Genomic DNA, 26,888 nt, shown 5'->3' on the forward strand with positions numbered 1-26,888 from the left:
GTAAACTTAATAGATCCATATATGGACTTAAGCAGGCTTCTAGGAGTTGGAACATCCGTTTTGATTCTGCAGTCAAAACGTTTGACTTTGAGCAGAATCCGGATGAGCCCTGTGTTTACAGGAAATCCAGTGGGGATAAGATCACCTTTTTAGTCTTGTATGTGGACGATATCCTACTCATTGGGAATGATGTAGGAATGTTGACTTCGGTCAAGGTATGGCTATCACAGCAGTTCTCCATCTTGGAGAAGCTTCATACATACTGGGTCTTCGACTCTATAGAGATAGATCGAAGCGGATAATTGGATTATCCCAGGCTGCTTACATTGACAAAATTGTCAAAAGATACAGCATGGAAAACTCCAAGAAAGGAAACGTTCCTTTCAGGCACGGAGTCACTCTCTCCAAGAAGATGTCTCCCAAGACTTTTGAGGAGATTGAGAGCATGAGAGACGTTCCCTATGCCTCAGCTGTGGGGAGCATCATGTATGCCATGTTGTGCACTCGCCCGGACATAGCTCAGGCGGTGAGTGTGGTAAGCAGATTCCAGGCAAACCCAGGACAGGAGCATTGGACTGCTGTGAAGAACATACTCAAATACCTTCGAAGGACGAAAGAGTTTTGTCTGGTATTCGATGGTAGTTCACTGCAAGTTCTAGGGTATACCGATGCCGATTTCCAGTCGGATCCAGATGATAGAAAGTCTACATCTGGGTATGTTTTCACGATAGGATCGTGTGCTGTTTGCTGGAAAAGCAGCAAACAGGGGTCCATTGCAGACTCTAGAACCGAGGCCGAGTACATTGCCGCAAGTGAAGCTGCCAAGGAAGCCGTGTGGATGAAGAAATTCATACACGAATTGGGAGCGATTCCATCCAGCACATCACCCATCCCGTTGTTGTGTGACAACAATGGAGCGATCGCCCAGGATAAAGAGCCTCGGGCCCACTCGAAGTCAAAGCACATCGAGAGGAAGTACCATGTACTGCGGGAGATCGTTGGTAGAGGGGACGTCCTAATTCAAAAGGTAGCATCAGCGGATAATGTGGCAGACCCATTGACCAAGCCACTGACACAGAAGGTGTTCGAGAAACACGTGGAAAGTATGGGACTCCGGCTTGTACCAGATTGGACCTAAGTGCAAGTGGGAGCTGTTAGACAGTTTTGTATGCCCTTAGCTTCAATCATTTTGATGTACTTTTGTTATTTAGTGGAAATAAATAAAGTGCATGTTTGATTCATGTTGTTTGGTTTAATTCTGTGTAAAACCCTAAAACTGGACATTTGTAGAGACTCATGTTAGTTTTAAATGTTCACAGCCGTTGGATAAGTCTGGGGAGATTTATCCTGCCAAGGCTGATACTGGTGTGCCACCAAGTGTTGGGATGGCCTGTCTCAGCCATCAGGGTAAGACCCGAGGCACATACAGCATGGGATTACTTGAATCCTTGAACCGGACCAGATTTCCAGTCTTGCCCTGGACCTTGGAGATAGATGGGCAAAACTGGAAAGTTACACCTGACCCCTAGACTCGATTATGACACTTCACTAGGTGCTGGATCAGGCTGCCTTTGATATGCCAATCAGTGAGATCCTTAGTGGGGATCAAAACCTGGGTATGTTGGGGCAGTTTGAGAATTCATCTGAGTGGGTGGTCATAGTGACAGAATCAGCCACTTTGTCGGACAAAGGGTAATGATCGGGAATGCACTCTCTCTGATGGAAACCAAACTGCCGGCAGTTGATTTCAATCGTTGGAATTTTGTTTTTGCAAAATTAATATATTTACATATATATGTACGGTTTCAAAATGTTTGCAAATGGTTTTAATTCCCGGGATCCATGTGAGAGGAGAGTGCGGCACTGTTCCTTGCAGCCGAGGGAGAGGTCCTCTCTTGTCGGGCAGTGCTTGATCATTAAGGGATGAGAGGTTAAGTGTAAGACCATTTAGGATAATACCTGATGGGCTAATCTTGCACCTGCCCACAGTCCCTGGGTTTTTATAAGATGGCTTGGCCCAGGGACCACTTAATGTAAGTGTTGGGCCCATAGGGTTCATACGATGGACTCAAGGGGTTTATTGAGATTTTCAGTGAATTTGGCTGGGCCTTGTATTAAAGGCTGGGCCGAACCCATGTGGCTGGTGTGTAGATCAATGCTTGGGTCCCACGCCATACAAAGAAGCCCAACTGGGCAGCAGATTGGAAACTAATTAAACACTGAATGCTTAATGGGCCAAAAAGCCCATTTCGAAGTGGGCTGATATGATCACCCATCAATGGGGCGAATTTGAGATTGAAGTTAGCAAAAAGGATTGGGCTCTTAGCCTTATCCACTCTTAGAGACCAAATTCAAATCAGATTTGAATCTGGTAACCTCCTGATAAGATCAGGAGTAAGCTAACTCTATCTGGGAAAGGGATTAAGATTATCCCCTATCCAAATACTGATTTGGATTGGGATAACTCCTAATTAGGAGATTTCTTAATCAAGAAGAAAAGAGAGGAGATTTTCGAATGAACCATAGAGAGGGAAATCAGATTTCGCTCCAAGAGGTTCTGGTAAGCAAGAAAGGTTCCTGCGAATTGAGATTAGATCTCATTCTCTCCAGAAAAGAAAACAGTTCAGCCTTTTCGTTTCTGGAAATCTCCTCCTACCGCCGCCATCTGCATTGTTGCAAGATTTGATCTTTGCAGAAAAGAAAGTCAAGAAACCAGTTCTTGACATCAGTCTTGCAAGAAAGACTGAAAGAATTCAGTGTTTAGTACATCCAGGGGATTCTTGTGAAGGATCCAGTGTGTAGGACGCACCCTGCTGGTTCTGTTCCATCCACAGCTGTGTCATCTTCAGCAGGGACAGATCTTGGAGCATTCTTTGGGCGTGAACACCAACTTTGGGAGATACTGCTTCTCCGGATCAGGTATAATCCTCCCATTTATCTTTTGGTACAGATCTGGTTTGATTAGGGTTCAAGTAGATCCTTGAATATTGTATTCTAAATTCAGGGAATATGGTTCCCAGTTGGGAGAAGGTAGGAAATTTTTGAAATTCGCCCCACCCATTCCGCAACCTTTATGGCGTCCATTAGATGGATCCTACCATTCTTTCACCAAAGGCCAATCTTCTTGCAGAAGTGATAGATATCTGATGCTTTGTCTTTCTTCTACTTCTTACCCTTAATGGCTTTCTTCTGAGGCTTCTTTGCCTTCCTCTTTCTCTTGCCTGTCTTGCTAGCTTCAACAAGCATAGCCACAGGCTCATCCTTTTTAATCAATTCTTCTGCTCGTTGCAACATGTTGCTGAGCTCTTGTAAGCTAACATTCAGCTTATTCATGTTATAATTATTGATGAACGGATTAAAGGAAGGAGGCAAAGAATTAAGGATGGCGTCTATCTGGGTTGCAAGATCTAGCCCAGATCCAACAGCTTCAAGCTCATTGATGTAGCCCATCATCCGAAGACAATGGTCAAGAACTTGTTGCCCTTTGGACATTTGAGCGGTCGTGAACTGTTTCAAGACCTTTTGATGAGTAGAACGATTCTGCTCTTCATATATCGTTCTTAAACTATCCAATATGTCCTTGGCGAGCTCGATCTGATCGAACTGCCTCTATATCGGATTGTCTAATGAGGCAATGATGTAACACCGGGCAAGGGAGTTTTTCTCCTCCCAATCCTGATAGTCTCTCCTCTGGGCCTCAGAAGCCCTATCACCCGGACGATCCGGGGTAGGATTTTTAGCCACTTTGTCTAACTTTTCGGAAGTTAGGACCAGCATAAGGTTCCTATACCAATTGGCATAGTTTGGGCCCTTCAGCTTGTTGTCATCAAGAAGCTTTGCAAATTGTCCGTTTGCCATTTTCTGATAAAAAAGCAAACATCAATCCACAACCTAATTTGATTCATGTTCATTACATAGATATGGATTTTAATCTACGTTCCATTCCCATTTATTCATCTCTATGATTTCCCTCCCATCTCAGCGACGGAGACTACGAGTTGTCTCTGGAAATGTGGGAAATCACATAGGGTGCATGGAGCCAACTGTTTCAGCTGCATAACCCCACCACCTTTCTGTGAAGGATCATATCCACTCAACATATGAACTTTCCCTTTGGCCTCTGTTAGACAAGCTTCAGAGTCGTTTTCAGGTAAACCTTTCTGTCCAGTGAGTGCTTACCCATCATATTCGTGAACGCCAAGGTACCGTGAGAGAGTTCCCATTTTCTGGTGAAGCCCCTCCCACATCGGTCTATGACACCCCTATCATCTTATGAAACACTCAGACAAGCCCAACAGCAAATGGATAGCCCATTTTCTAGTGCGTTTCCTCATTACTGAAGGACCCATCCTCATGCTAATGATGGAAGGCCTTTAGAGAGTTCATCATATGAATCTCCCTATCACATGCACTCATATTAGCTGGAGGGAACAGTAATTACGCCCTAATTTGGTTTAGGTCAAACCAAAGTGGCTCCCATTGACTTTCATAAAGCTAGATTTTGGTGGGCCCAAATCGGCTAGGGTTCCGCACGTATCCTCTCTAGGAGGTGTGGGGCCCACCACCGGGGGAGGTCATCCAATGACCAAAAGGGACACCATGGCAATGATGTGCATTCAGCCATGGTATGCGCAAGAGCCACTGTCGAAACTGCATGGACCAAATTCTTATGGTCCATGCTCGAAGCACATCACACATCCATACATCACATGCAAGGATAAATTGATCCAATCAATTAAATATATATAAAGCCCATTTGAAGCCCATTTTAATCCATAATATTAACCATTAATATTATCTAGGTATATGGACTGAATTAGGGTTGATCAGTTCGGCCCATATAGCTTTATCTGCGAAGTGGGCTTTTAGCAGTTTTAACAACTTAAAACTGGGCCTTTACAGGTTGGGCCGAATTAAACATTTTATTAATTATCAATCCTCAGGCCCATTAGTGGGACAAACAGGGCTGACATTCAGCCTTGATTGAACCCTAGATTCGGTCCAACCAGTTTGGACCAATCTGGTTCGAATGGGTCTAGGGTTTGATCTTTAATTAAAGATTTAATTCAAGAATTAATCTAAAATTAATTACTGATAAAAGATCAAACAAGAATAAGTCAGATAGGGCTATTCGGACATTCCATCCTACAAAACAGAGGTTAGATCCCAGTTTGCAGTTTCTCAAACTGCAAATCACAGATAGCGATTTTCCCATCAGCGAAATCTCCTTCCTGCGCCGCCAGCTTCGATCCAAAATAAAATAAATAGAAATCCTAATTTTCTATTAATATTACATCAGATCGAATCCTATAAATTCAGTCTAGAAAAATAAAAAAAAAATTATTTACAGACCAGAATTAATGAATAGAAATTGCAAAACGCAGGTTCACTTTGCCAATCAAGATTTCGATCTCCAGTTGTACGAATAGCCCATAAATAAAAAAAATAATAAAAAACAATTCTAAATAAATTCCAGATCTATAAAAATTAATTTCAGATCATTCGCCCATTAACTGGGAACAAATTTCCCAGAAAAACCCTTAAACTACGCAAATCGGGTAGAACACCTTCTGTGTATTTGCGCAAGTTTCAGATCTGGTTTGTTTGGTTCAAGACTTGAACCTGGCTCTGATACCACTGAAGGGATGAGAGATCCATCACATGGACGCCTACAAGTTGCGAAATAGGGTGGGAAATTTTCAAAATTTTCTCCCTTCAACTAGGAATCGTATTCCCTATTTTAGAAAAATCATATTTTTCAAGGATCAATCTTAAACCATTAATCGAACCAGATTTGAAACGAAACAGTTGGAGAGGGATATACCTGATACAGAGAAATAATATCTCTCAATGGAGGTGTTCACGCCCAAAGAAGATCACCAAAGACTGCTCCCACTAAAAATGACACTGTGGATGGAGGAGCAGAATCAGTAGGGTCCGTCCCACAAACCAAATTCTTCAGCAAGAATCCAATGGAGGCAGTGAGCACAACTTCCTATCAGCCTTTTAGCAAAGACTGATGTCAAGATCCAATCTTGACCACTCCTACAATGTTGGAGAACGAACTGGCAGTATGGCGGCGGCAGGAAGGGATCACAGGGAGAAGGCGCAGTCACACTATGTATTCTTCTCTCTATGATTCGAGATCTAGTATCTTTGGAATTTCTGGGATGGTGTTGATGGTTCGCCCCCTCCTGCTTTTGTAGGCTTAAAGAGATCAGCTCCTGATCCTATCAAGAGTTTCCTAATTCAGATCATTATCTGAATTCAGACTCTCTTTAAGTGATAAGGATAAGACCCTTATCTTATCTGCAGATTAGATCAGCCTTCTCCTAATCTTATCAGGAGGTTTCCAGATCTAAATTCAGATCAGGTCTCTCTGAGTGGATAGGGTAGGACTCTATCCTATCTGCTGATTTAATCCCATATCCGCCCCCTCTATTTAACTAATTAAAACAGGCCAGTACGAAATGGGCTTTAAGCCCAATAAGTCTATGTGCTCAAACTGCTTCCAAACTACTGCCCAGTTGGGCTTCTTTGTATGGCGTGGGACCCAAGCATTGATCTACACATTAGTTACATGGGTTCGGCCCAACCTTTGTTACAAGGCCTGGCCGAATACACTATTGTGGACAGTGCACCCCCTGAAACCCATCACATGGGCTTTTATTGGGACCAACACTTACATTAAGTGGTCCCTAGGCCAAGCCACCTTATAAAGACCCAGGGACTGTGGGCAGATGCAAGATTAGCCCATCGGGTATTATACTCTGTGGCCTTACACTTAACCTCTCAGCCCATAATGATCAGACACTGCCTGACAAGAGAGGACCTCTCCCTCGGCTGCAAGGAACAGTGTTGCACTCTCTGCTTATATGGATCCCAGGAATTAAAACCTTTTGCAAACATTTTAGAAACCATAATATATATACTTTTATATCTCATATAAAATATATTTTGCAAAACAAATCTCAATGATTGAAATCAGCTTCCGACAGTCTTGGTTTCCATCAGATAGAGTGCATCCCCGATCTTTACCTTTGTCCGACAAAGGGGCTGATTCTGTCACTATGATCACCACTCAGATGAATTCTCAGTTTGTCCCAACATACCTAGGTTTTGACCCCCGCTAAGGATCTCACTGATTGACATATCAAAGACAGCCCAATCCGACACCTAGTGCAGTATCATAATTGAGTCTAGGGGTCAGGTGTAACTTTCCAGTTTTGCCCATTAATCTCCAAGGTCTAGGGCAATCCTGGAAATCTGGTCCAGTTCAAAGATTCAACTAATCCTACACTACATGTTCCTTGGGTCTCACCTTAGCGGCTGAGACAGGCCACCCCAACCAACTTGGTGGCACATCAGTGTCAGCCTTATCAGGATAGGTCTCCCCAGACCGACCCACCGGCTGTGAACATTCTAAACTAACACGAGTCTCATTAAGTGTCCAGTTTTAGGGTATAACACAGAAACAAACCACAAGAACATGAATCAAACATGCACTTTATTCATTTACAATAAATGTCAAAATTACATCATTCTGATTGAAGCTAAGGGCATACAAAGACTGTCTAACATCCATAATCTGGAATTTGAAAGAGTATAAAATGGTTGAGTTTCAAATTCCATTTAACAATAATAGTTGTTTGTGATGTATTGTTTACAAGTTACAACCTTTCAATATAATCTAAAGTACAAATCCCTTATTCCAAAAGAGTTTGCGCATGTAATCGTGCAATAAGCCTAAGCCATCTCTTGTTTCTGGTTCCATTGACTAGGAGACTGGCTCTACAGTCGTTGGGCAGAGAAAATGGAGGGGATTATATATGCTGATTTAGGGTGAATGGCCAATAGGCAAGAGAGTGGAGTACATAATGCATACTAGCAACAGAAAAAGCACAAATACATTGGCTTTTTGTAGGAACAATTTGCTATTTGGTTGTCAAGAGCTGGTTCTCGCTGCAAGCATGCCTTGTACAAAAATAGCTTGCGGTTGCATTGAGAATTAATGAAAGCATTTTGGTGATACAAAGTAATAGAAAGGAAAAATGTGAGGTCAGTGAAGAGGGATGCAAGTGTGTCTGATTGGAAAGGAGAGCCTCCCCCAAGTTTACAATCTCACGCCTGGGAAAGTTTTGGATAGGGATGAGCATGGGTTGGTACGGTTTTGTTTCATGGAAGAACCTGGAACCTATCTTGTAGGGGTCGGTTTCAGGCTTTTGGAACCGAAACCTACCTTGTGAAGGTTGGCTCCAAGGTCAGTTCTGGCCCTGGCGGTTCTGGGGTCGATTTCAGGGTCTACCCATGGAACCTGTTCTTTCTTTACTCCCCCCTTTTAGAAAAAAAAAATGAAAGATATCCTTCAAAAACTTGATTTTTAGTAATGATAATATATAGTTTAAAACTTATATTATTTTTATTGATTAAATTGAGTAATTTCACATGTAGATTATCACAATATATTACTATATGGTTGAAAATTTGTCATTATAATTTTAATTTTGTAAATATTACCTTTTACATTATTTATTATACACATACAAATGTTAAAATGAAAATAAATGATCAAATCACTTAAGTAACTCGATGGTCAAATGAGACCAGAGCTTTTATAACCATGAGTGCTTGGCTTAAATCTTCACATCATTAAAAATATTTTGTGGTTTATTTTAAAGCTAGTTCAGTTCCAAGGCTGATTCATCATGTTGGTTTGGGTAGGTTACACCTCTAGACCCTGGATCCGAACCGGATGGGGGTCTGTTCCAAGAATTTGGAATCAAACTCTACCCTGTAACAAATCGGATAGGATTGATTCAAGGTTGGTTACAGGTAGAACCTATTTATTTGCTCACCCCTAATTTGAGATTTCAAACAATTGCGATGCCTCCACCATTTCAGAGTTCACATCAGTGCCCAACAAGGGGTGCCCCACAATGCCCCACAGCACATCCCAATTATGTATTGGGAACTATCTCCGGTGATGTTTCATTATCTCTTGTGATTGTTTTCGGGAGATGTTCCCAATATACAGTTGGAATGTTGTCGTGCATTGTGGTGTGCCCGCTTGTGGGGCACTGATGTGAACTCACTATTTCGGCCATGAGGTTTTTGACTGGCCACGGTGGAAAAGCTTCCTCCACACACAAAGTCAAGACTGTTGAAGTCATCATATATTTTTTTTTTTTGGCACACAAAAGCAGCTTCATTGATTAGAAAATAATTGTACATGATTGTGGGTAGTAGAATGATATGCTAGAGTGACTTTGCCCTTACAAGGAAAGTAAGCAAAAAGATGGGCCTTTGGATTTAACTGTCTATTTACATGAATAAACAAAAAGGATTGAAAACTAAGCAGCAGCCTCCAAATGTGAGCCCAATGCATCTGTTCTACCCATGAACTTGGTTTGATATGAATTGTGAAGAGATTAACAAGATTTTGACAATCAGAATATATTGTTATATCAACTATATTGGCTGTTGAAGTTGCTTCTAGACACTAACTAAGGCATGAAGCTCTGCATCATAACTTTTTATGACCAAAAAATTCTTCCTTCAGCTATTGTGAGGTTTCTACCGGTGTCTTGAAGATTGAAAGCCTGTCCTGCAATGCCTGTGTTTGGGTCAAATGAGTCATCTATGTGAAGAGAAGCACAATCCCTTATACCTATCATGTTAATGTGTTGTGTTTGCATACCCCTTGCCAATAGATTGTTGTCACTGGAGAGGTAGTATTTGGCTTTGCTTATTATAATCTTGGCTTTCTTATTATATCAAAAGACATCATCTCAACTCCATTAAATATTTTCTTTTTGCGTGCTAACCATAGTAGGTATACCAATGATGAAGGGTGATTTGGCCTGACCTCATAGACCGACGACGCGTGTACGTGACTCAACACAAGTGACAACCTGGCATAAGCCAGCTCCGTATAAAGCGAGCTCGGGTATGCTAGTACTCCGAACCGGGATCACCTCAGCCCAAGAACACTTCAGCATTCACAAAGGCAGATCAAGACGCAAGCTCAAGAAACTCGCTACCCACTAGTTCGCTACCAAGTAGCCGGGTATCCCGCAGATAGCCCATCTACCGTATAGATCTCCGCATGGCCACCTCGAGGAATGCACCCCCTTTTTTCCTGAACCCTGCTGGACCGTAATTATAACGGTAACATTAGTTCACCAACTCCCCATTCTAACGGGATGTGACAGTATCACCGTTTGGCGGCGCTTCAACCACCTAACACGCGACAGGTCCCATCCTAACAGGGGTTCAGTGACTGTTCCACCTACCCACCTGAGCCAATGTATAAAAGACCCCACACTCACCTGGGGAAGAGGTATTTTCTATTACTATTATTGATTGTGTGAAATCTCTACTCTTTGAGCTCTCATTGTTATCATCTCCAAGCTCTACACTATCACTGTGTTCTAACTTAGCCATCGGAGTATCCACGCCGGGTGAGTCACCCCGGGATCTCTGAGCTCCTCTCTTTCAGGAACCTGTTCTCGTCGTCGTTGGAAGCCAAGTCACCTCCAGCAGGGAGTCGCCAGATTACACCACATCAAACTTAGAAACCAAACCTATGGCCTCTTCCAGCAATGCCGGACAACTTAGGGAAACGAACGCCTCCGGGGGACAACTTCAGTCCCCAACTGTGTGTGTAGGCCAGTTCACCATACCGCTTCCCGCTGATGGGATCATAGCACCTGTGGTGCCCCAACCATTTGGGCCTGGGAGCACCCCATTCCCTCCTGTAGTAATCCCAACCTTCGCGGAACCGTCCGTAGCTCCACCAGGAGCAGGACAAAACAAACTAAACGGCGTAGTATACTACTTACGGACTATAAAAGCTCAAATGCAATAGGTCCTACAGTTCCAACAATACCAACAACAAGTTCTGCACCACATGTACCAGTAGCAGTTTCCACCACTGTGGCTAAACCAGCAACCTACCCCAGCTCAGTGCCCAATCACCCTGAGCAAGCCTCACCGCCAAGGCAGCCGCCCTAACCAGGAGGAAACCTCCCAGGCCTCATCTCACGGAAGAAAAGAGAAACAAGTCCACCCCACCTCACTCCAAGTGACCAGGTCAAAAGATACTCGACCCACTAGAGTCAGCCCACCTCAGCCTTCACGACCTAAAGGCCTTCCTGCAAAAAATTGGTTCAGAGTCCTAGCTGAGGACTCTAGGCAGGGCCTCTCAGCCCGCAACAACCGGCAGTTCGAGTCACACCCGACCAAAGCACCATCCGACAGTACGGAGGTCAGCAGCACCACTGCGGAACCATTCGAGCGGACCGAAGGCCTATAGAAGCATCCACTTGACCTGAGCAACCTAAAGGTAGAGCACGGGTAAGCTCGCAGGTCACCAAAACCGCTCCCCTCCTTTCTGTACCCTCTCCGCTATCCCCCAAGCTCCTAGCTTCCCCGATGCCAACAAACTTTAGGGTTCCTCCTCTAGACAAGTATGACGGGTCTTTCGACCCCAATGACCATGTAGATTCATTCCAGTCCCAGATTCATCTCACCAGGGCTGACGAGGCCTGTATGTGTGTCGCCTTCTCCACAACTTTCAAAGGAGTAGACCGCACTTGGTATAGAAACATTATGCCTGGGACGGTTAAAAGCTGGGCGTAGCTCGTACAATTATTCACCTCACACTTCATCATTAGTAAGAAGTGCCTGAGGTCACAAGAAAGCATCCTTAGTATAGTCCAAAGGGAAGGAGAGTCAATCAGAAGCTACATCAAACGCTTCAACAACACCTGCCTGCTGATCCCAGACTTAGACCCACCTGTGAAACTTGCGGCAGCCAAAAAGGGGATACTCAAAGAGTTTAAATGGCACGTGGTTGCGAAAAATCCCAAGGACATTACAGAGTTCCTGAAGCTCACGGATCAGTTCATCGGCACTAAAGAAGAAATGAACCAGCGGACCAAAGCCCCAGCGGAGAAAAGGAAAAGGGAAGACCACAGCTCGAACAACGGAGTCAGCAAAAGAAAGAAAAGTAGGTCCCTTGTTAGGGGGAACAGGTCAGATTTCCACCCCCGAGCTCCCCCGGTTGAAACAACGAGCTTCATGCCCCTCAACGCAAAGCGTGGGGAAATTCTCATGGCCATAAAGGACACCTCCTTTGTAAAGTGGCCTTCCAGGTTGAGAAGCGACCCGACCCATAGAAATAAAAATGTATATTGTCATTTTCACAAGGACCACGGTCATAGCACCGAAAACTGTAAGAACCTCCGCGACGAGATTGAGGAACTCATCTGTCGCGGGTACCTGAGGAACTTTGTACAAAGAAGTAATAAAGGCCAGACAGACCAGAGAGGGGAGCAAAAGAAAGATGCTCCCGAGTCTAGCAGTAGACCAAGTGAACAACGACAACTGCCTGAGGAAAGACCAGTTCGCGGAGTAATCAATACAATCACTGGTGGGTCGATTGTTGCGGGCTGTTCCACGGCAGGGGGAAAGATTTCATCTCGCGAGCTAGAACATGAGGAGCAGAACCCTCTAAAGCGGCCACGAACTGAGGATCCTATATTCTTTTCCGAGGATGACGCGCGAGGGATTCAATACCCCCACGATGACGCACTGGTCATCAGAATGAAGATCAACGACTTCGAAGTCAGGCGCATCCTGGTAGATTCGGGAAGTTCGGCCGATATCCTGTTCAGAAGCACCTTCGACAAACTACGACTCCGGGAAAGTGACCTCCAGCCCGCCAGCACTCCTTTAATGGGTTTCAGTGGAGAAGACGTCAGACCCCTCAGACGAGTTTCCTTACCTATGGAGATCGATACATGGCCCAACATCGTGAGGTTCGAGCATGCCTTCCTAGTAGTCGCAACGCCCTCCCCATACAACGCCATTGTAGGGCGGCCCATCACTCACACCCTTCGCGCAGTGGTGTCAACTTACTACCTAGCAATGAAGTTCCCCACGGACATTGGGGTAGGGGTAGCCTGGGGCGATCAGCTCGAGTCCTGAAAGTGTTATGTTGCTGCTCTCAAAGGAAAAGACAAACTGGCAGATGACCTCAAATTAGAGCGGCCTACGGAATACTTCAAAGAACGAGCCACGACCACCGAAGGAACAATCCACATTTCGACCTCAGCGGAAGACCCAACCAGAACTCTCCAAATGGGAACCACGATCGAGGAGCCCCTTTTCTCTCGGCTGGTAAGTTTTCTACTTGAAAATTTAGATGTACTTGCCTGGTTTGCAACAGAAATGCCCGATATAGACGCTAAGGTTATAACTCATAAATTGAACACTGATCCTTTAGTCAGGGCAGTTAGACAGAAAAAATGCAACCTAGCCCCGGAGCGCTGGAAGATAGTCGATGAGGAGGTCGGGAAATTCCTCGTGGCCGATTTCATCAGGGAGGCCCACTACTCGAGCTGGGTGGCTAACCCCGTTCTGGTAAAAAAGGCCAACGGTAAATGGTGCATCTGCGTCGATTACACCGACCTAAATCAAGCCTGCCCAAAGGATTGTTTCCCTCTCCCCAAGATCGATCGTCTAGTGGATGCGACCTCAGGGCACGAGTTGCTGAGTTTTCTCAATGCGTACTCGGGCTACAACCAGATCAAGATGGACCCCTCCGACGAGGAAAAAACAACATTTATAACCGAGCTAGGCTTGTATTGTTATAAGGTTATGCCTTTCGGACTAAAAAATGCCAGGGCAACCTTTCAAAGACTTGTCAACAAACTTTTTGAGTCGTTGATCTGAAGGGATGAGAGATCCATCGTATGGACGCCCATATCTTGCGGAATAAGGGGGCAAATTTCAAAAATTTTTCTCTCTCTTCAACTGGGAATCGCATTCCTTATTTAGAAAATCATATTTTCAGGGATCAATCTTGAACCATAAATTGAACTAGATCTAAACCAAAAGGAGTAGGAGAGGATTATACGGAGAAGTAATATCTCCCAATGGAGGTGTTCACGCCCAAGGAAGGATCCAAAGACTGCTCCCACTAAAGATGGCACAGTGTAGGATGGAGTAAAATCAGCAATGTTCTTCTCCAAGAACTCTGTCCTTTGCAAGAATCAGCAGGATGGCACGTGAGCACAGCTTCCTATCAATTCTTTCTTAAAGAACTGATGTCAAGATCAAATCTTGACTTCACCCACAACTGGAGATCGAACTAGCAAACAGGGCGGCAAGAACAGGGAGGCGGCAAGAAAGAATTTTTGCAGGGATTGCAGAAATCTTTCCTCTGTGATTTCAACTCTGAAGAGGATCTATTTATGTGTCTTCTAAAGGCTGCCGCCCCCTCTTTCTTTTGTTAACCTAAAAGATCAGCTCCTAATCCAATTAGGAGCTGCTTATCCAAATCATATTTGGATAAGACCTCTCTTTAGGTGATAGGGATAAATCCTTATCTTATCTACAGATTAGATTAGCTTTCTCCTAATCTCATTAGGAGGTTTCTAGATCTGAATCACATTCAGATCTGGACTCTATGAGTGGATAGGGTCAAGACCCTATCCTATCTGCTAATCCATCTCAGAATTCGCCCCATTATTAACTAATAAAATAGCCCAGTTCGAAATGGGCTTTAGGCCCATTAAGCTTATGTGCTCACTTAACCTTCCTAACTGCTGCCCAGTTGGGCTTCCTTGTATGGCGTGGGACCCAAGCATTGATCTACACATCAGCCACATGGGTTCGGCCCAGCCTTTGTTACAAGGCTTGGCCGAATACACTATTACGGACAGTGCACCCCCTGAAACCCATCAAATGGGCTCTATGGGCCCAACGCTTACCCTAAGTGGTCCCTGGTTCAAGCCACCTTGTAACACCCAGGGACTATGGGCAGATGCAAGATTAGCCCATCAGGTATTACCCTCAATGGTCTTACACTTAACCTCTCAGCCCATAATGATCATACACTGCCCGACAAGAGAGGACCTCTCCCTCGGCTACAAGGAACAATGTTGCACTCTCTACTTTTATGGATCCCGAGAATTAAAACCTTCTTGTAAACATTTTAGAAACCATAATATATATACTTTTATATCTCATATAAAATATACTTTGCAAAACAAATCTCAACGATTGAAATCGGCTGCCGGCAGTCTTGGTTTCCATCAGTAAGAGTGCATCCCCGATCATTACCTTTGTCCGACAAAGGGGCTGATCTTGTCACTATGATCACCCACTCAGATGAATTCTCAGACTGTCCCAACATACCCAGGTTTTGACCCCCGCTAAGGATGTCACTGATTGGTACATCAAAGACAGCCCAATCTGACACCCAGTGCAGTATCATAATCGAGTCTAGGGGTCGGGTGTAACATTCCAGTTTTGCCCATTAATCTCCAAGGTCCAGGGCAATACTGGAAATCTGGTCCAGTTCAAAGATTCAATTTATCCTACACTGTATGTGCCTAGGGTCTCTCCCTGGCAGCTGAGACAGGCCACCCCAACCGACTTGGTGGCACCATAGTGTCAGCCTTATCAGGATAGGTCTCCCCAAACCGACCCACTGGCTGTGAACATTCTAAACTAACACGAGTCTCATTAAGTGTCCAGTTTAAGGATATTACACAAAAACATACCAAGGGAACATGAAACAAATATGCACTTTTATTCATTTACAATAAACTCATAAAGTACATCATTTTGATTGAAGCTAAGGGCATACAAAACTGTCTAACATGATCAGCGATAAGGTTGAGTGTTATGTAGACGACATGGTCGTCAAAACCCGATTTTCAGACAGTTTAATAAGTGACTTGTAGTGCGTTTTTGAAATCCTGCGCAAGTATAATATGAATTTGAATCCTAGTAAGTGTGTCTTTGGTGTCACCTCGGGAAAATTCCTGGGTTACATAGTTAACCAGCGCGGAATCGAGGCATACCCCGAAAAAGTCAAGGCTATCCTAGAAATGAAGCCACCTCGCAAGTTGAAAGTGGTTCAAAGGCTGAATGGCCGCATGGCTGCCTTAGGCCGCTTCCTGTCCAAGTCGGCAGATCGTTGCCTCCCCTTTTTTAAGGCAATAAAGAAAAGTAAAGACTTCGAATGGACTAAAGAGTGCCAGCTCGCCTTCGACGAGCTAAAGAATTTCCTAGTTAGTATCTCGGTTCTTACCTGACCCGAGGAGGGTGATATTTTAAAGTTGTACCTCTCCGCGAGTGATGAGGTGATCAGCTCGGTACTAATAAAAGAAGTAGATCAGGTCCAACGACCTATCTACTACGTAAGTAAAGTTTTGCAGGATGCAGAAACCAAGTACCCAGAAATCGAGAAGATGATGTACGAACTAGTCATGATAGCTCGAAAGCTCCGCCCGTATTTCCAAGCCCACACTGTTGAAGTCCTCACAAACAAGCTTCTGAGACAAGTCTTACTCAAGCCTGAGGTATCTGGCAGACTTATGAAGTGGGCCATCGAACTCAGCGAATACGACCTCCAATATGAACCTCAGATGGAAATTAAGGCCCAAGCCTTGGCCGACTTCATAGCAGAGTGTACCTTCAGCACCGCAATCCCCAAACTACTAGAGATTGGACATAGAGAAGAGGCTTCAATCAGTATGGCACCGATCCCGGCCAAAGCACGATGAACTTGGGATGAAGAACCATGGATCCTTCATGTGGACGGATCATCCAATCAACAAGGAAATGGAGCCAGCACCATACTACACGGACCAAGCAAAGTGAAACTAGAGTACGCACTTTAGTTCGAGTTTGCGGCGTCCAACAACGAAGCTGAGTACGAAGCGCTACTAGCCGGACTCGCATTAGCGAAAGAAGTACAAGAAAAGAACGTTGTCATCTACAGTGACTCCCAGCTCGTGGTCAATCAGATCACCGGAGACTACGGAGCCCGTGATCCTGCCATGGCCGCCTATTTGGCCAAAGCCAAAGAAATCCTGCAAGACTTCTGGTCTTATTTTATTAGGCAGATTCCAAGGTCTGAGAACGCTGAGGCCGATGCACTGTCCCAATTAGCCAGCACGAGAAATAACATCATGAGGACCATACACATAGAAAACTGGCTTCGACCCAGCATTCTCAAGGGGGGAGAAGAGGTCGCTCCTATTACACAAGCTGAACCAAGCTGGATCAACCCACTCGTGAGCTACCTACTTCACGGAACCCGACTTGCAGATCACAATGCAGCCAAGAGGATAGAACGACAGGCAACCGAGTATGTCATGATAGACGGGCAATGGTACCGAAGATCCTACATTCTCCCCTACTTGCACTGTCTGCGACCGTCAGAAGCTGAGCTCGTTCTCCATGACACCCATGAAGGCCTATGCGGCAGACACTTGGGGGGCAAGGCTCTCGCACAAAAGGCACTATGTCAAGGGTACTATTGGCCCACGATGAAGGCAGATGCACTAGAGCTCGTCAAGAAATGTGACAAATGTCAGAGGTACACCAACATCCATCACCGACCTGCTGCCGACCTAAAGTACCTCACCAGCCCATGGCCCTTCGCACAATGGGGAATCAACATCCTCGGACAATTCCCACCAGCGACAGGACAGAGGAAATTCTTTGTAGTAGCAGTAGATTACTTCACAAAGTGGGTAGAAGCAGAACCCCTAGCAACAATCACAGCTCAAACCATGTAGAACTTCTTTTGGAAGAACATAGTATGCCGCTTTGAATTGCCCCGAGTGCTCATTTCCGACAATGGTAAGCAGTTTGAAGATATCAAGTTCCAGAATCGGTGTGTGGAAATGGGGATACAACAGAACTTCACTTCGGTAGCACACCCCCAAGCGAATGGGCAGACAAAAGTCACCAATAGAGCCATACTCCACGGGCTGAAAGATCACTTATCCCGAGCTAAGGGGCTATGGATAGAAGAATTGCCCAGCGTACTATGGGCCTACCGAACTACAACCAAGACCACCGCAGGAGAAACCCCCTTCAACCTCACCTATGGCACGGAAGTAGTAATCCTAGCCGAAATTGAGATAGCCACACTACGTCTAGAAGCCTACGACGAAGAGGGAAATGACGGCGAGCTCCGCACCAACCTCGACCTAATAGAAGAAGTACAGGACCTTGCGTACATCCGAACCGCAGACAACCAACAAAAAGTAGCCCGGTATTATAACGCCCGAGTCAGAAAGTGACACTTCTGCATTGGAGACCTAGTCCTCCGAAAAGTCATGGTGCCCGAGTTCGGTATAGGTAAGCTCTGACCGAACTGGGAAGGTCACTACCGAGTGAAGCGGATACTAGGAGAAGGCACATACAAGCTTGAAACCCTCGATAAAAAGAATGTGCCCCGCGCACGGAACATCAGCAACCTAAGGCGATACTATCTCTAATTATGAACCAAAGCATCAGCCCCAAAAACAAGTAAGCAGGCTCTAACTCTCAGATTGTGATTTCTAAGCCCGCCGTCTAATATGGAAGTACTAACTTAGCCATCGGAGCAACCCCGTCGAGTTAGTACCCCGGGTCTTCTGACAGCTAGTTCCTTACAGGTCTCCAAGGAGCAACTAAATCTAGGAGTGGACTACGGGTCCCTCCCTAAGCCTAAGGGCCACAAGAAGACCCCAGTTGCCACTTCGGCCTGGGTGAAATCCAAGAGCAGACTACGGGTCCCTCCCTAAGCCTAAGGGCCACAAGAAGACCCCAGTTGCCACTTCGGCCTGGGTGAAATCTAGGAGCGGACTACGGGTCCCTCCCTAAGCCTAAGGGCCACAAGAAGACCTCGGTTGCCACTTGGGCCCTGGTGAAATCCAAGAGCGGACTACGGGTCCCTCCATAAGCCTAAGGGCCACGAAATGCCGAACTGACAAAAACCTGGTTATCTCTAACCCTTAAGGAAAAGACAGCTCGGGTATGAACCCTACGGTGTCTACACCCCTGTTGCTCTTACTCAGCTCGGTAGCCTGATAGTCTGGAGTAACCCACGCAATCCGAAGTAACACGACTTCACTCAGTTACCCTTACCACCGACTTGGTGGCTCGATAGCTCCAGTAACCTATACATTAAATTGACCAGCTCGGAGTCCACTCACACTTAGAAGTATTTTTGCACTCAAAAATACTCAAAAGAAACTATACTTCATTAAAAAGAGAGTTCAGATACAAGAATTTTTACTCGAGCTCAAAGGCTTGGGACAATACATTCATAGTTCAGAAAGGGAAAAAGAAAGGAGCCGTCACTCAGAAGGGTCTGCCACCTTGGCCTCAGTGTTGCCCTCCTCCCCTGAAAAGTCGAGCTCTGTGTTCGCCTCCTTGGCCACTTTAGGGTCCAAGCCCGCCATCGTGATCCCACCAAGATCAAGGTCGGGAAACTTCTAACGAACTAAGTAGCGACACTTCTTGAACCCTGCGCGGTAGGAGTCCGATCTATATTCAACCTGCAAAGCCTCAAATTCTACAGACTCCTTGAAGCTCTCCACGGCCTTGACCCTCTCCTGCGGGATAGAAGCCTCGAAGTCTGTAATCTCCCACTCCAGACGCATTTTCTCCTCGCTCAGTGAGGAAATCAGCCTCTCCTGAGTTAGGATAAGCTCCTTCTGGGCCACAACCCCCTTCTTAGCCCTAAACGCCTTGCCCCGATCATGGTTCAAGTCGCAGTGGAGACTCTACATCTGTGTTCTGGCGTCAATAGCTTCCTTCGTGCGGATCGCCGCCTGGCAAGCCAACGCACGACCAGTGGAGTTAACCTGCAAACCAGAAAGCCGAGGTAAAAAAAAATATATAAAATATAAAAAAAGAGAAGAGAAGAGAAAGGGGGAGAGGAAAGGTAGAAGGCTCACCACCATACAGTGGCTAGCAACTAGTCCCGAGAGAGCGCTCGGACTTAGCTCGGCCCACTTCGAGACTTCTTATTCGAAGACAGCCTCCCGACTTTTCTGCATGGCCTTGACATGGTCCATGATGCTGTCCTTCACAGCCGAAAGATAACCTTCTGGTCCATCCACAGGTATAGACGAACTCCCCGGCTCTTCGGACCGAACTTCCTCACGCGGGACCTCAGCCGAGGTCTCATGGGCAGCAGACTAGGCCTCCTCCTGAGGTAAGAAAGACGGTTCCATGATGATGACCTCGGAAGATTGCTCGGCCTCCAGACATGGTCTCTTCACGCCCCTCTTCCTCCCTTTCTGGGAGTGTTAAACATACAAATAATCTATAATTTATGAGGTCTTTGCATGGATTATTATGCCAATTTTATTTAATTTTGCCCTAATTTAGCTTAATACTAAGAAAAGATTTCAGGGGTAATTAATCCAAGAAAAAGAAGGCAAAAGGTAAGAAAAGAAGGTCCAAAAAGACCAAATTCAGCCCAGTCCGGTTATGGAAGCAAGAGAGCACACTTCGGCCCAAGAAGTACAAGTTGATTCCTTGAGAAAATCCAAGAAAAGAAAGCCTAGCAAAGAGTAAAATTTGGCCCAGCAGAGAAGGCCCATTCTTAGCCCAAAAGAGCAGCCTAGAGTGCAGCTATCATGTGCTAAGAGGGAGCCTAAGTGCAGCCCAAATAGCAGCCCAAAGAGCTAGGGGCGGCAACCCTTAGAAGGCTTTCAAGAGAGAACTCTAGAAAGTTGAAGAAAGGGGTGTAATACACCCCATTCTAGAGGCTTCAAGAAGGGGCAAGAGCCCCCTTGAAAATCTATATAAGGAGGCCTCTAGAGGGGGGAGAGGTGTTCAATTGCTTGAGATCAAGGCTCACCCACTCCTAGAGGTTCGAACACCTTGAAGAGAAGAGAAGAGAAGAAGGGCTAGGCGCAAGGAGGAGAAGAAGAAGGGCTGAAGGAGTTCAGGTCAAGCTCTTGAATAAAGTTTTGATTTATTGTTGATCAGATAAGAATTGCCCAATTTAGTATTGGTAATTGTTTCCTAAATCCTCATGGGAACGATACTTTATTCACTACTTTACTACTTGAACGGCTAGTGCACTTGCTAGTGTCACAATGAGCTAGGTCAAGTTTTTGGTGCCGTTGCCGGGGATTTAGAGAAACAATATTAGAAAACATTGAGCATTCTTAATCTGGTCCCATTCAGCATTGCATTCATAGTTGGTTTAATTTACTTAATTTTACATTTTAGCTTTGAATGCAACTGCTGTACTACTGTAATTATGTTTCTTCTTTCTTTTTCTTATTTTAGTTTCATTTTAATAAAAGTAGACCTGATTTCCTTTCTATCTTGAAGTTATTATCTTCTAAAAAAATAATAATAATAATAAAGAAAAAAAATTCACAAAAACATGAGTGTTGCAGATCTGAGTTGCATTCGGCACTCAGATCAATAGAACTCAGACCTGCAGCACTCAGCCAAAAAGATTTTGTTGTGTTTCAGCCTTTTATTATTTTTTCTTTCATTACAAAAAGAAAAAAGTATAGAAAATGAAAAGAAAAAAAAAGATTCATATAAACAAAAGAAGGAAAAGTAAGAATTCGGATAAGAACTCAGATCTGAGTTCTGCTATAGCAGATCTACAACAGTTCAGATCTGAGTTCTGCTATAGCAGATCTACAACAGTTCAGATCTGAGTTCCTCTGAACTCAGACCTGAACTGATGCAAATTTGAGGAGAATTGGGGGTCATCACCACCCCAATTCGCCCTAGGATACATCTGCTATCCCCCAAGAATAATTGGTTAGCCATGGTTGATGAAATTCAGATCTGAAATGACACAAATCTGAACTGTGGTTGAGAACAGAGCAGGATGCAGGGTATACTTTGTAGTTTTTGATAACTTGTACTCTGCTCTATCCAAGCTAATTTAGCTGAGGGAATGTATGTTTGGGTTGAGAATTTTGATGCCTCAAGAGATTTAATGAAAAGAACACTTCCAAAAGATTTTTCTATTAAAATTCAGACCTGTAGCAGGGCTGCTACAGCAAGGCTGAATCAGGACAGGTTTGAGGACATGTATCTTTTAAATTAAGCAATACCAATTCGGGTATGGATGTTCCTTGGATGTTCCTTAAATTTTTCCAAAATAGCTAGTTTTGCTTACGGATGTGAATGAACAAAAGGTCCAAAGATTTGGATTCAATTCAGGCCTACTACTGCTGCACTATAGCTTACAAATCAGCAGACCTGAATTCGAAAGTGTATGGAATGAATGTTTTGTCTTAGATATTCTTGTAAGCTATAGATAATTTTGGCTTATGGGCATTTGTATGGATTCATAAGAAGTCTGAACCAAGATATTGAATGAATTAACTGTGAACTGAACTGCTTTCAATAGCAACAGCATATACAGGTCAATATCAGACCTGATTTCAGGTCATAAGAATTCTTCAAGATTTTGAAGCCATACACTTGCATAGCTTACAACCCTAAACCCAAACCTGGCTCAGGTCTGGTTATAGCTCAATTTAGGTCCTCTGAAGGCACCTTGAGAATTCAACTTTGATAAACAGCCCTCAGTCTAGAAGATGTGAATGGATTTGTTCAATAGTGTACAATGCATTACAATAATTGTATATTCAATTCAGATTTCAATTATTATTGTTTGTTGAATTACTTTGAACCAACACTACCAAAGAGTTGTAGGTCTGAACTGAATTGGATCTGAATTCAAATGCTGCAATTGATGGATGTTGATAAAGGATAGTATTTGAAAGAATGATATGAGATCTTGAAGGGATGAGAGATCCATCGTATGGATGCGCAAATCTTGCGGAATAAAGGGGAAAATTTCAAAAAAAATTTCTCTCCCTTTCAATTGGGAATCACATTCCCTATTTAGAAAATAATATTTTCAAGGATCAATCTTGAACCATAAACTGAACCAGATCTGAACCAAAAAGAGTAGGAAAGGGTTATACCCGATACAGAGAAATAATATCTCCCAACGAAGGTGTTCACGCCCAAGGAAGGATCCAAAGACTGCTCCCACTGAAGATGGCACAGTGTAGGATGGAGCAGAATCAGTAGTATTCTTCTCGAAGAATTATGTCCTTTGCAAGAAACAGCAGGATGGCACGTGAGCACAACTTCCTATCAATTCTTTCTCAAAGAACTGATGTCAAGATTGAATCTTGACTTCTCCCACAACTGGAGATCGAACTGGATGTCTGGCAGCTACAGAAAGGACATCGAGAGGAAGTACCATGTACTGCGGGAGATCGTTGGTAGAGGGGACGTCCTAATTCAAAAGGTAGCATCAGCGGATAATGTGGCAGACCCATTGACCAAGCCACTGACACAGAAGGTGTTCGAGAAACACGTGGAAAGTATGGGACTCCGGCTTGTACCAGATTGGACCTAAGTGCAAGTGGGAGCTGTTAGACAGTTTTGTATGCCCTTAGCTTCAATCATTTTGATGTACTTTTGTTATTTAGTGGAAATAAATAAAGTGCATGTTTGATTCATGTTGTTTGGTTTAATTCTGTGTAAAACCCTAAAACTGGACATTTGTAGAGACTCATGTTAGTTTTAAATGTTCACAGCCGTTGGATAAGTCTGGGGAGATTTATCCTGCCAAGGCTGATACTGGTGTGCCACCAAGTGTTGGGATGGCCTGTCTCAGCCATCAGGGTAAGACCCGAGGCACATACAGCATGGGATTACTTGAATCCTTGAACCGGACCAGATTTCCAGTCTTGCCCTGGACCTTGGAGATAGATGGGCAAAACTGGAAAGTTACACCTGACCCCTAGACTCGATTATGACACTTCACTAGGTGCTGGATCAGGCTGCCTTTGATATGCCAATCAGTGAGATCCTTAGTGGGGATCAAAACCTGGGTATGTTGGGGCAGTTTGAGAATTCATCTGAGTGGGTGGTCATAGTGACAGAATCAGCCACTTTGTCGGACAAAGGGTAATGATCGGGAATGCACTCTCTCTGATGGAAACCAAATTGCCGGCATTTGATTTCAATCGTTGGAATTTTGTTTTTGCAAAATTAATATATTTACATATATATGTACGGTTTCAAAATGTTTGCAAATGGTTTTAATTCCCGGGATCCATGTGAGAGGAGAGTGCGGCACTGTTCCTTGCAGCCGAGGGAGAGGTCCTCTCTTGTCGGGCAGTGCTTGATCATTAAGGGCTGAGAGGTTAAGTGTAAGACCATTTAGGATAATACCTGATGGGCTAATCTTGCACCTGCCCACAGTCCCTGGGTTTTTATAAGATGGCTTGGCCCAGGGACCACTTAATGTAAGTGTTGGGCCCATAGGGTTCATACGATGGACTCAAGGGGTTTATTGAGATTTTCAGTGAATTTGGCTGGGCCTTGTATTAAAGGCTGGGCCGAACCCATGTGGCTGGTGTGTAGATCAATGCTTGGGTCCCACGCCATACAAAGAAGCCCAACTGGGCAGCAGATTGGAAACTAATTAAACACTGAATGCTTAATGGGCCAAAAAGCCCATTTCGAAGTGGGCTGATATGATAACCCATCAATGGGGCGAATTTGAGATTGAAGTTAGCAAAAAGGATTGGGCTCTTAGCCTTATCCACTCTTAGAGACCAAATTCAAATCAGATTTGAATCTGGTAACCTCCTGATAAGATCAGGAGTAAGCTAACTCTATCTGGGAAAGGGATTAAGATTATCCCCTATCCAAATACTGATTTGGATTGGGATAACTCCTAATTAGGAGATTTCTTAATCAAGAAGAAAAGAGAGGAGATTTTCGAATGAACCATAGAGAGGGAAATCAGATTTCGACCCAAGAGGTTCTGGTAAGCAAGAAAGGTTCCTGCGAATTGAGATTAGATCTCATTCTCTCCAGAAAAGAAAACAGTTCAGCCTTTTCGTTTCTGGAAATCTCCTCCTGCCGCCGCCATCTGCATTGTTGCAAGATTTGATCTTTGCAGAAAAGAAAGTCAAGAAACCAGTTCTTGACATCAGTCTTGCAAGAAAGACTGAAAGAATTCAGTGTTTAAGTACATCCAGGGGATTCTTGTGAAGGATCCAGTGTGTAGGACGCACCCTGCTGGTTCTGTTCCATCCATAGCTGTGTCATCTTTAGCAGGGACAGATCTTGGAGCATTCTTTGGGCGTGAACACCAACTTTGGGAGATACTGCTTCTCCGGATCAGGTATAATCCTCCCATTTATCTTTTGGTACAGATCTGGTTTGATTAGGGTTCAAGTAGATCCTTGAATATTGTATTCTAAATTCAGGGAATATGATTCCCAGTTGGGAGAAGGTAGGAAATTTTTGAAATTCGCCCCACCCATTCCGCAACCTTTATGGCGTCCATTAGATGGATCCTACCATTCTTTCAGTGGTATCAGAGCCACAGGTTCGAATCTTGAACCAAAAGAAAATCAGATCTGACCCTGCGCAGATGGATAGAAGGTGTTCTTTCAAGATTGCGCAGATTGTCTTTCTTTTTTTCAAGAAACTGTTTCTTGTTAAGGGCGATTGATCTGAAATTAATTTCTATTAAATCCAAAATTTATTTGGAATTGTTCTTTATTTATTTTGATTTAATGGACTGTTCAAACCTGGAGATCGCAGTGCAGTTTTAGCGCAGATGGTCTGCGCACCCTTTTTCTTTTCTATTTATTTATTTCATTCAATTCGGTCTGTAAATAATTTTTTTTTTATTTTTTAGACTGAATGTATAGGATTTGATCAAGAATGTAATTAATAGAAATAGGATTTCTGTTATTTTTCTTGATTAAAGAAGATGGAAGAAGATGGCGGCGTTGGAGATTTGCAGATGGAGAAATCGTTTTCTGCGATTTGCAGTTTATGAAACTGCAACCCTTGTGATTAACCTCTGTTTTGCAGGTGGTGCGAACAGTCCATAATTGTTTTGTGTTTGCTAGAAATCAAAACTATTAATTTCAGATCATTCAATAATTAATTCTTGAATTGAAAATCAGTTATGGACCATTTCGGACTAGATTGGACCAAAACTGTTTGGACCGAATCTGGGTTTCGAAAGGGGCTGTTCTCAGTCCAATTGTCTCACACTTTTGTTCCAAATCTGATGTTCAATTACAGGGATTAATTCGGCCCACCTGTAAAGCCCAGTTTTAAAGGGTTAAAACTGCAAAAGCCCATTATTGTGAGATAAGCTGTATGGGCCGAACTGCTATCTGCGATTCAGCCCATACACCTAGTGGACATTAATCGTTAATGACTTGGTTTTTAAATGGGCCGTTGAATGGGCTTTACAGCAATTAATTGATTGGATCAATTCCTCCTTTACATGTGATGTTTGGATGTTTGATGTGCTGCGACCATGGGCCATAAGTACTTGGCCCGTGATGACTCGTTAGTGGCTCTTGCGCACACCATGGCTGAATGCACATCATTGCCATGGTGTCCCTGAAGGTCATTGGATGACCCCCTCTTTGCCTGGTGGGCCCCACAACCCTGAAAAGGGATGCGTACGGAACCCCTAGCCGATGAAGGCCCACCAGAAATCTGACTTTATGAAAGTCAGTGGGAGCCACTTTGGTTTGACCTAAATTAGAACTAGGCCGTAATTTTGTTCCCTCCAGCAAATATGAATGCAAGTGATAGGGAGATCCATATGATGGACTCTCTAAAGGCCTTCCGTCATTAGCACAATGATGGGTCCATCAGTAATGAGGAAACGCACCATAAAATTGGGCTATCCATTTGCTGTTGGATCTGTTAGAGTGTTTCATAAGATGATAGGGGCGTCATAGACCGATGTGGGAGGGGCTTCACCAGAAAATGGGAACTCTCTCACGGTACCTTGGCGTGACCTGAATATGATGGGTGTGCACTCACTGACAGAAGGGTTTACCTGAAAACGGCTCTGAACCTTGTCTGACAGAGGCCAAAGGGAAACTCATTTGATGAGTGGATATGATCCGTCACAGAAAGGTGGTGGGGTTATGCAGCTGAAACAGTTGGCTTCACGCACCCCATGTGATTTCCCACATTTCCAGAGACATTTCGTCGTCTCCGTCACTGAGATAGGAGGGAAATCTCAGAGATGA

The sequence above is a fragment of the Nelumbo nucifera genome, chromosome 1 (genome assembly GCF_055504915.1).
Source record: "Nelumbo nucifera cultivar China Antique chromosome 1, China Antique-T2T, whole genome shotgun sequence".
Classification (NCBI taxonomy): domain Eukaryota; kingdom Viridiplantae; phylum Streptophyta; class Magnoliopsida; order Proteales; family Nelumbonaceae; genus Nelumbo; species Nelumbo nucifera.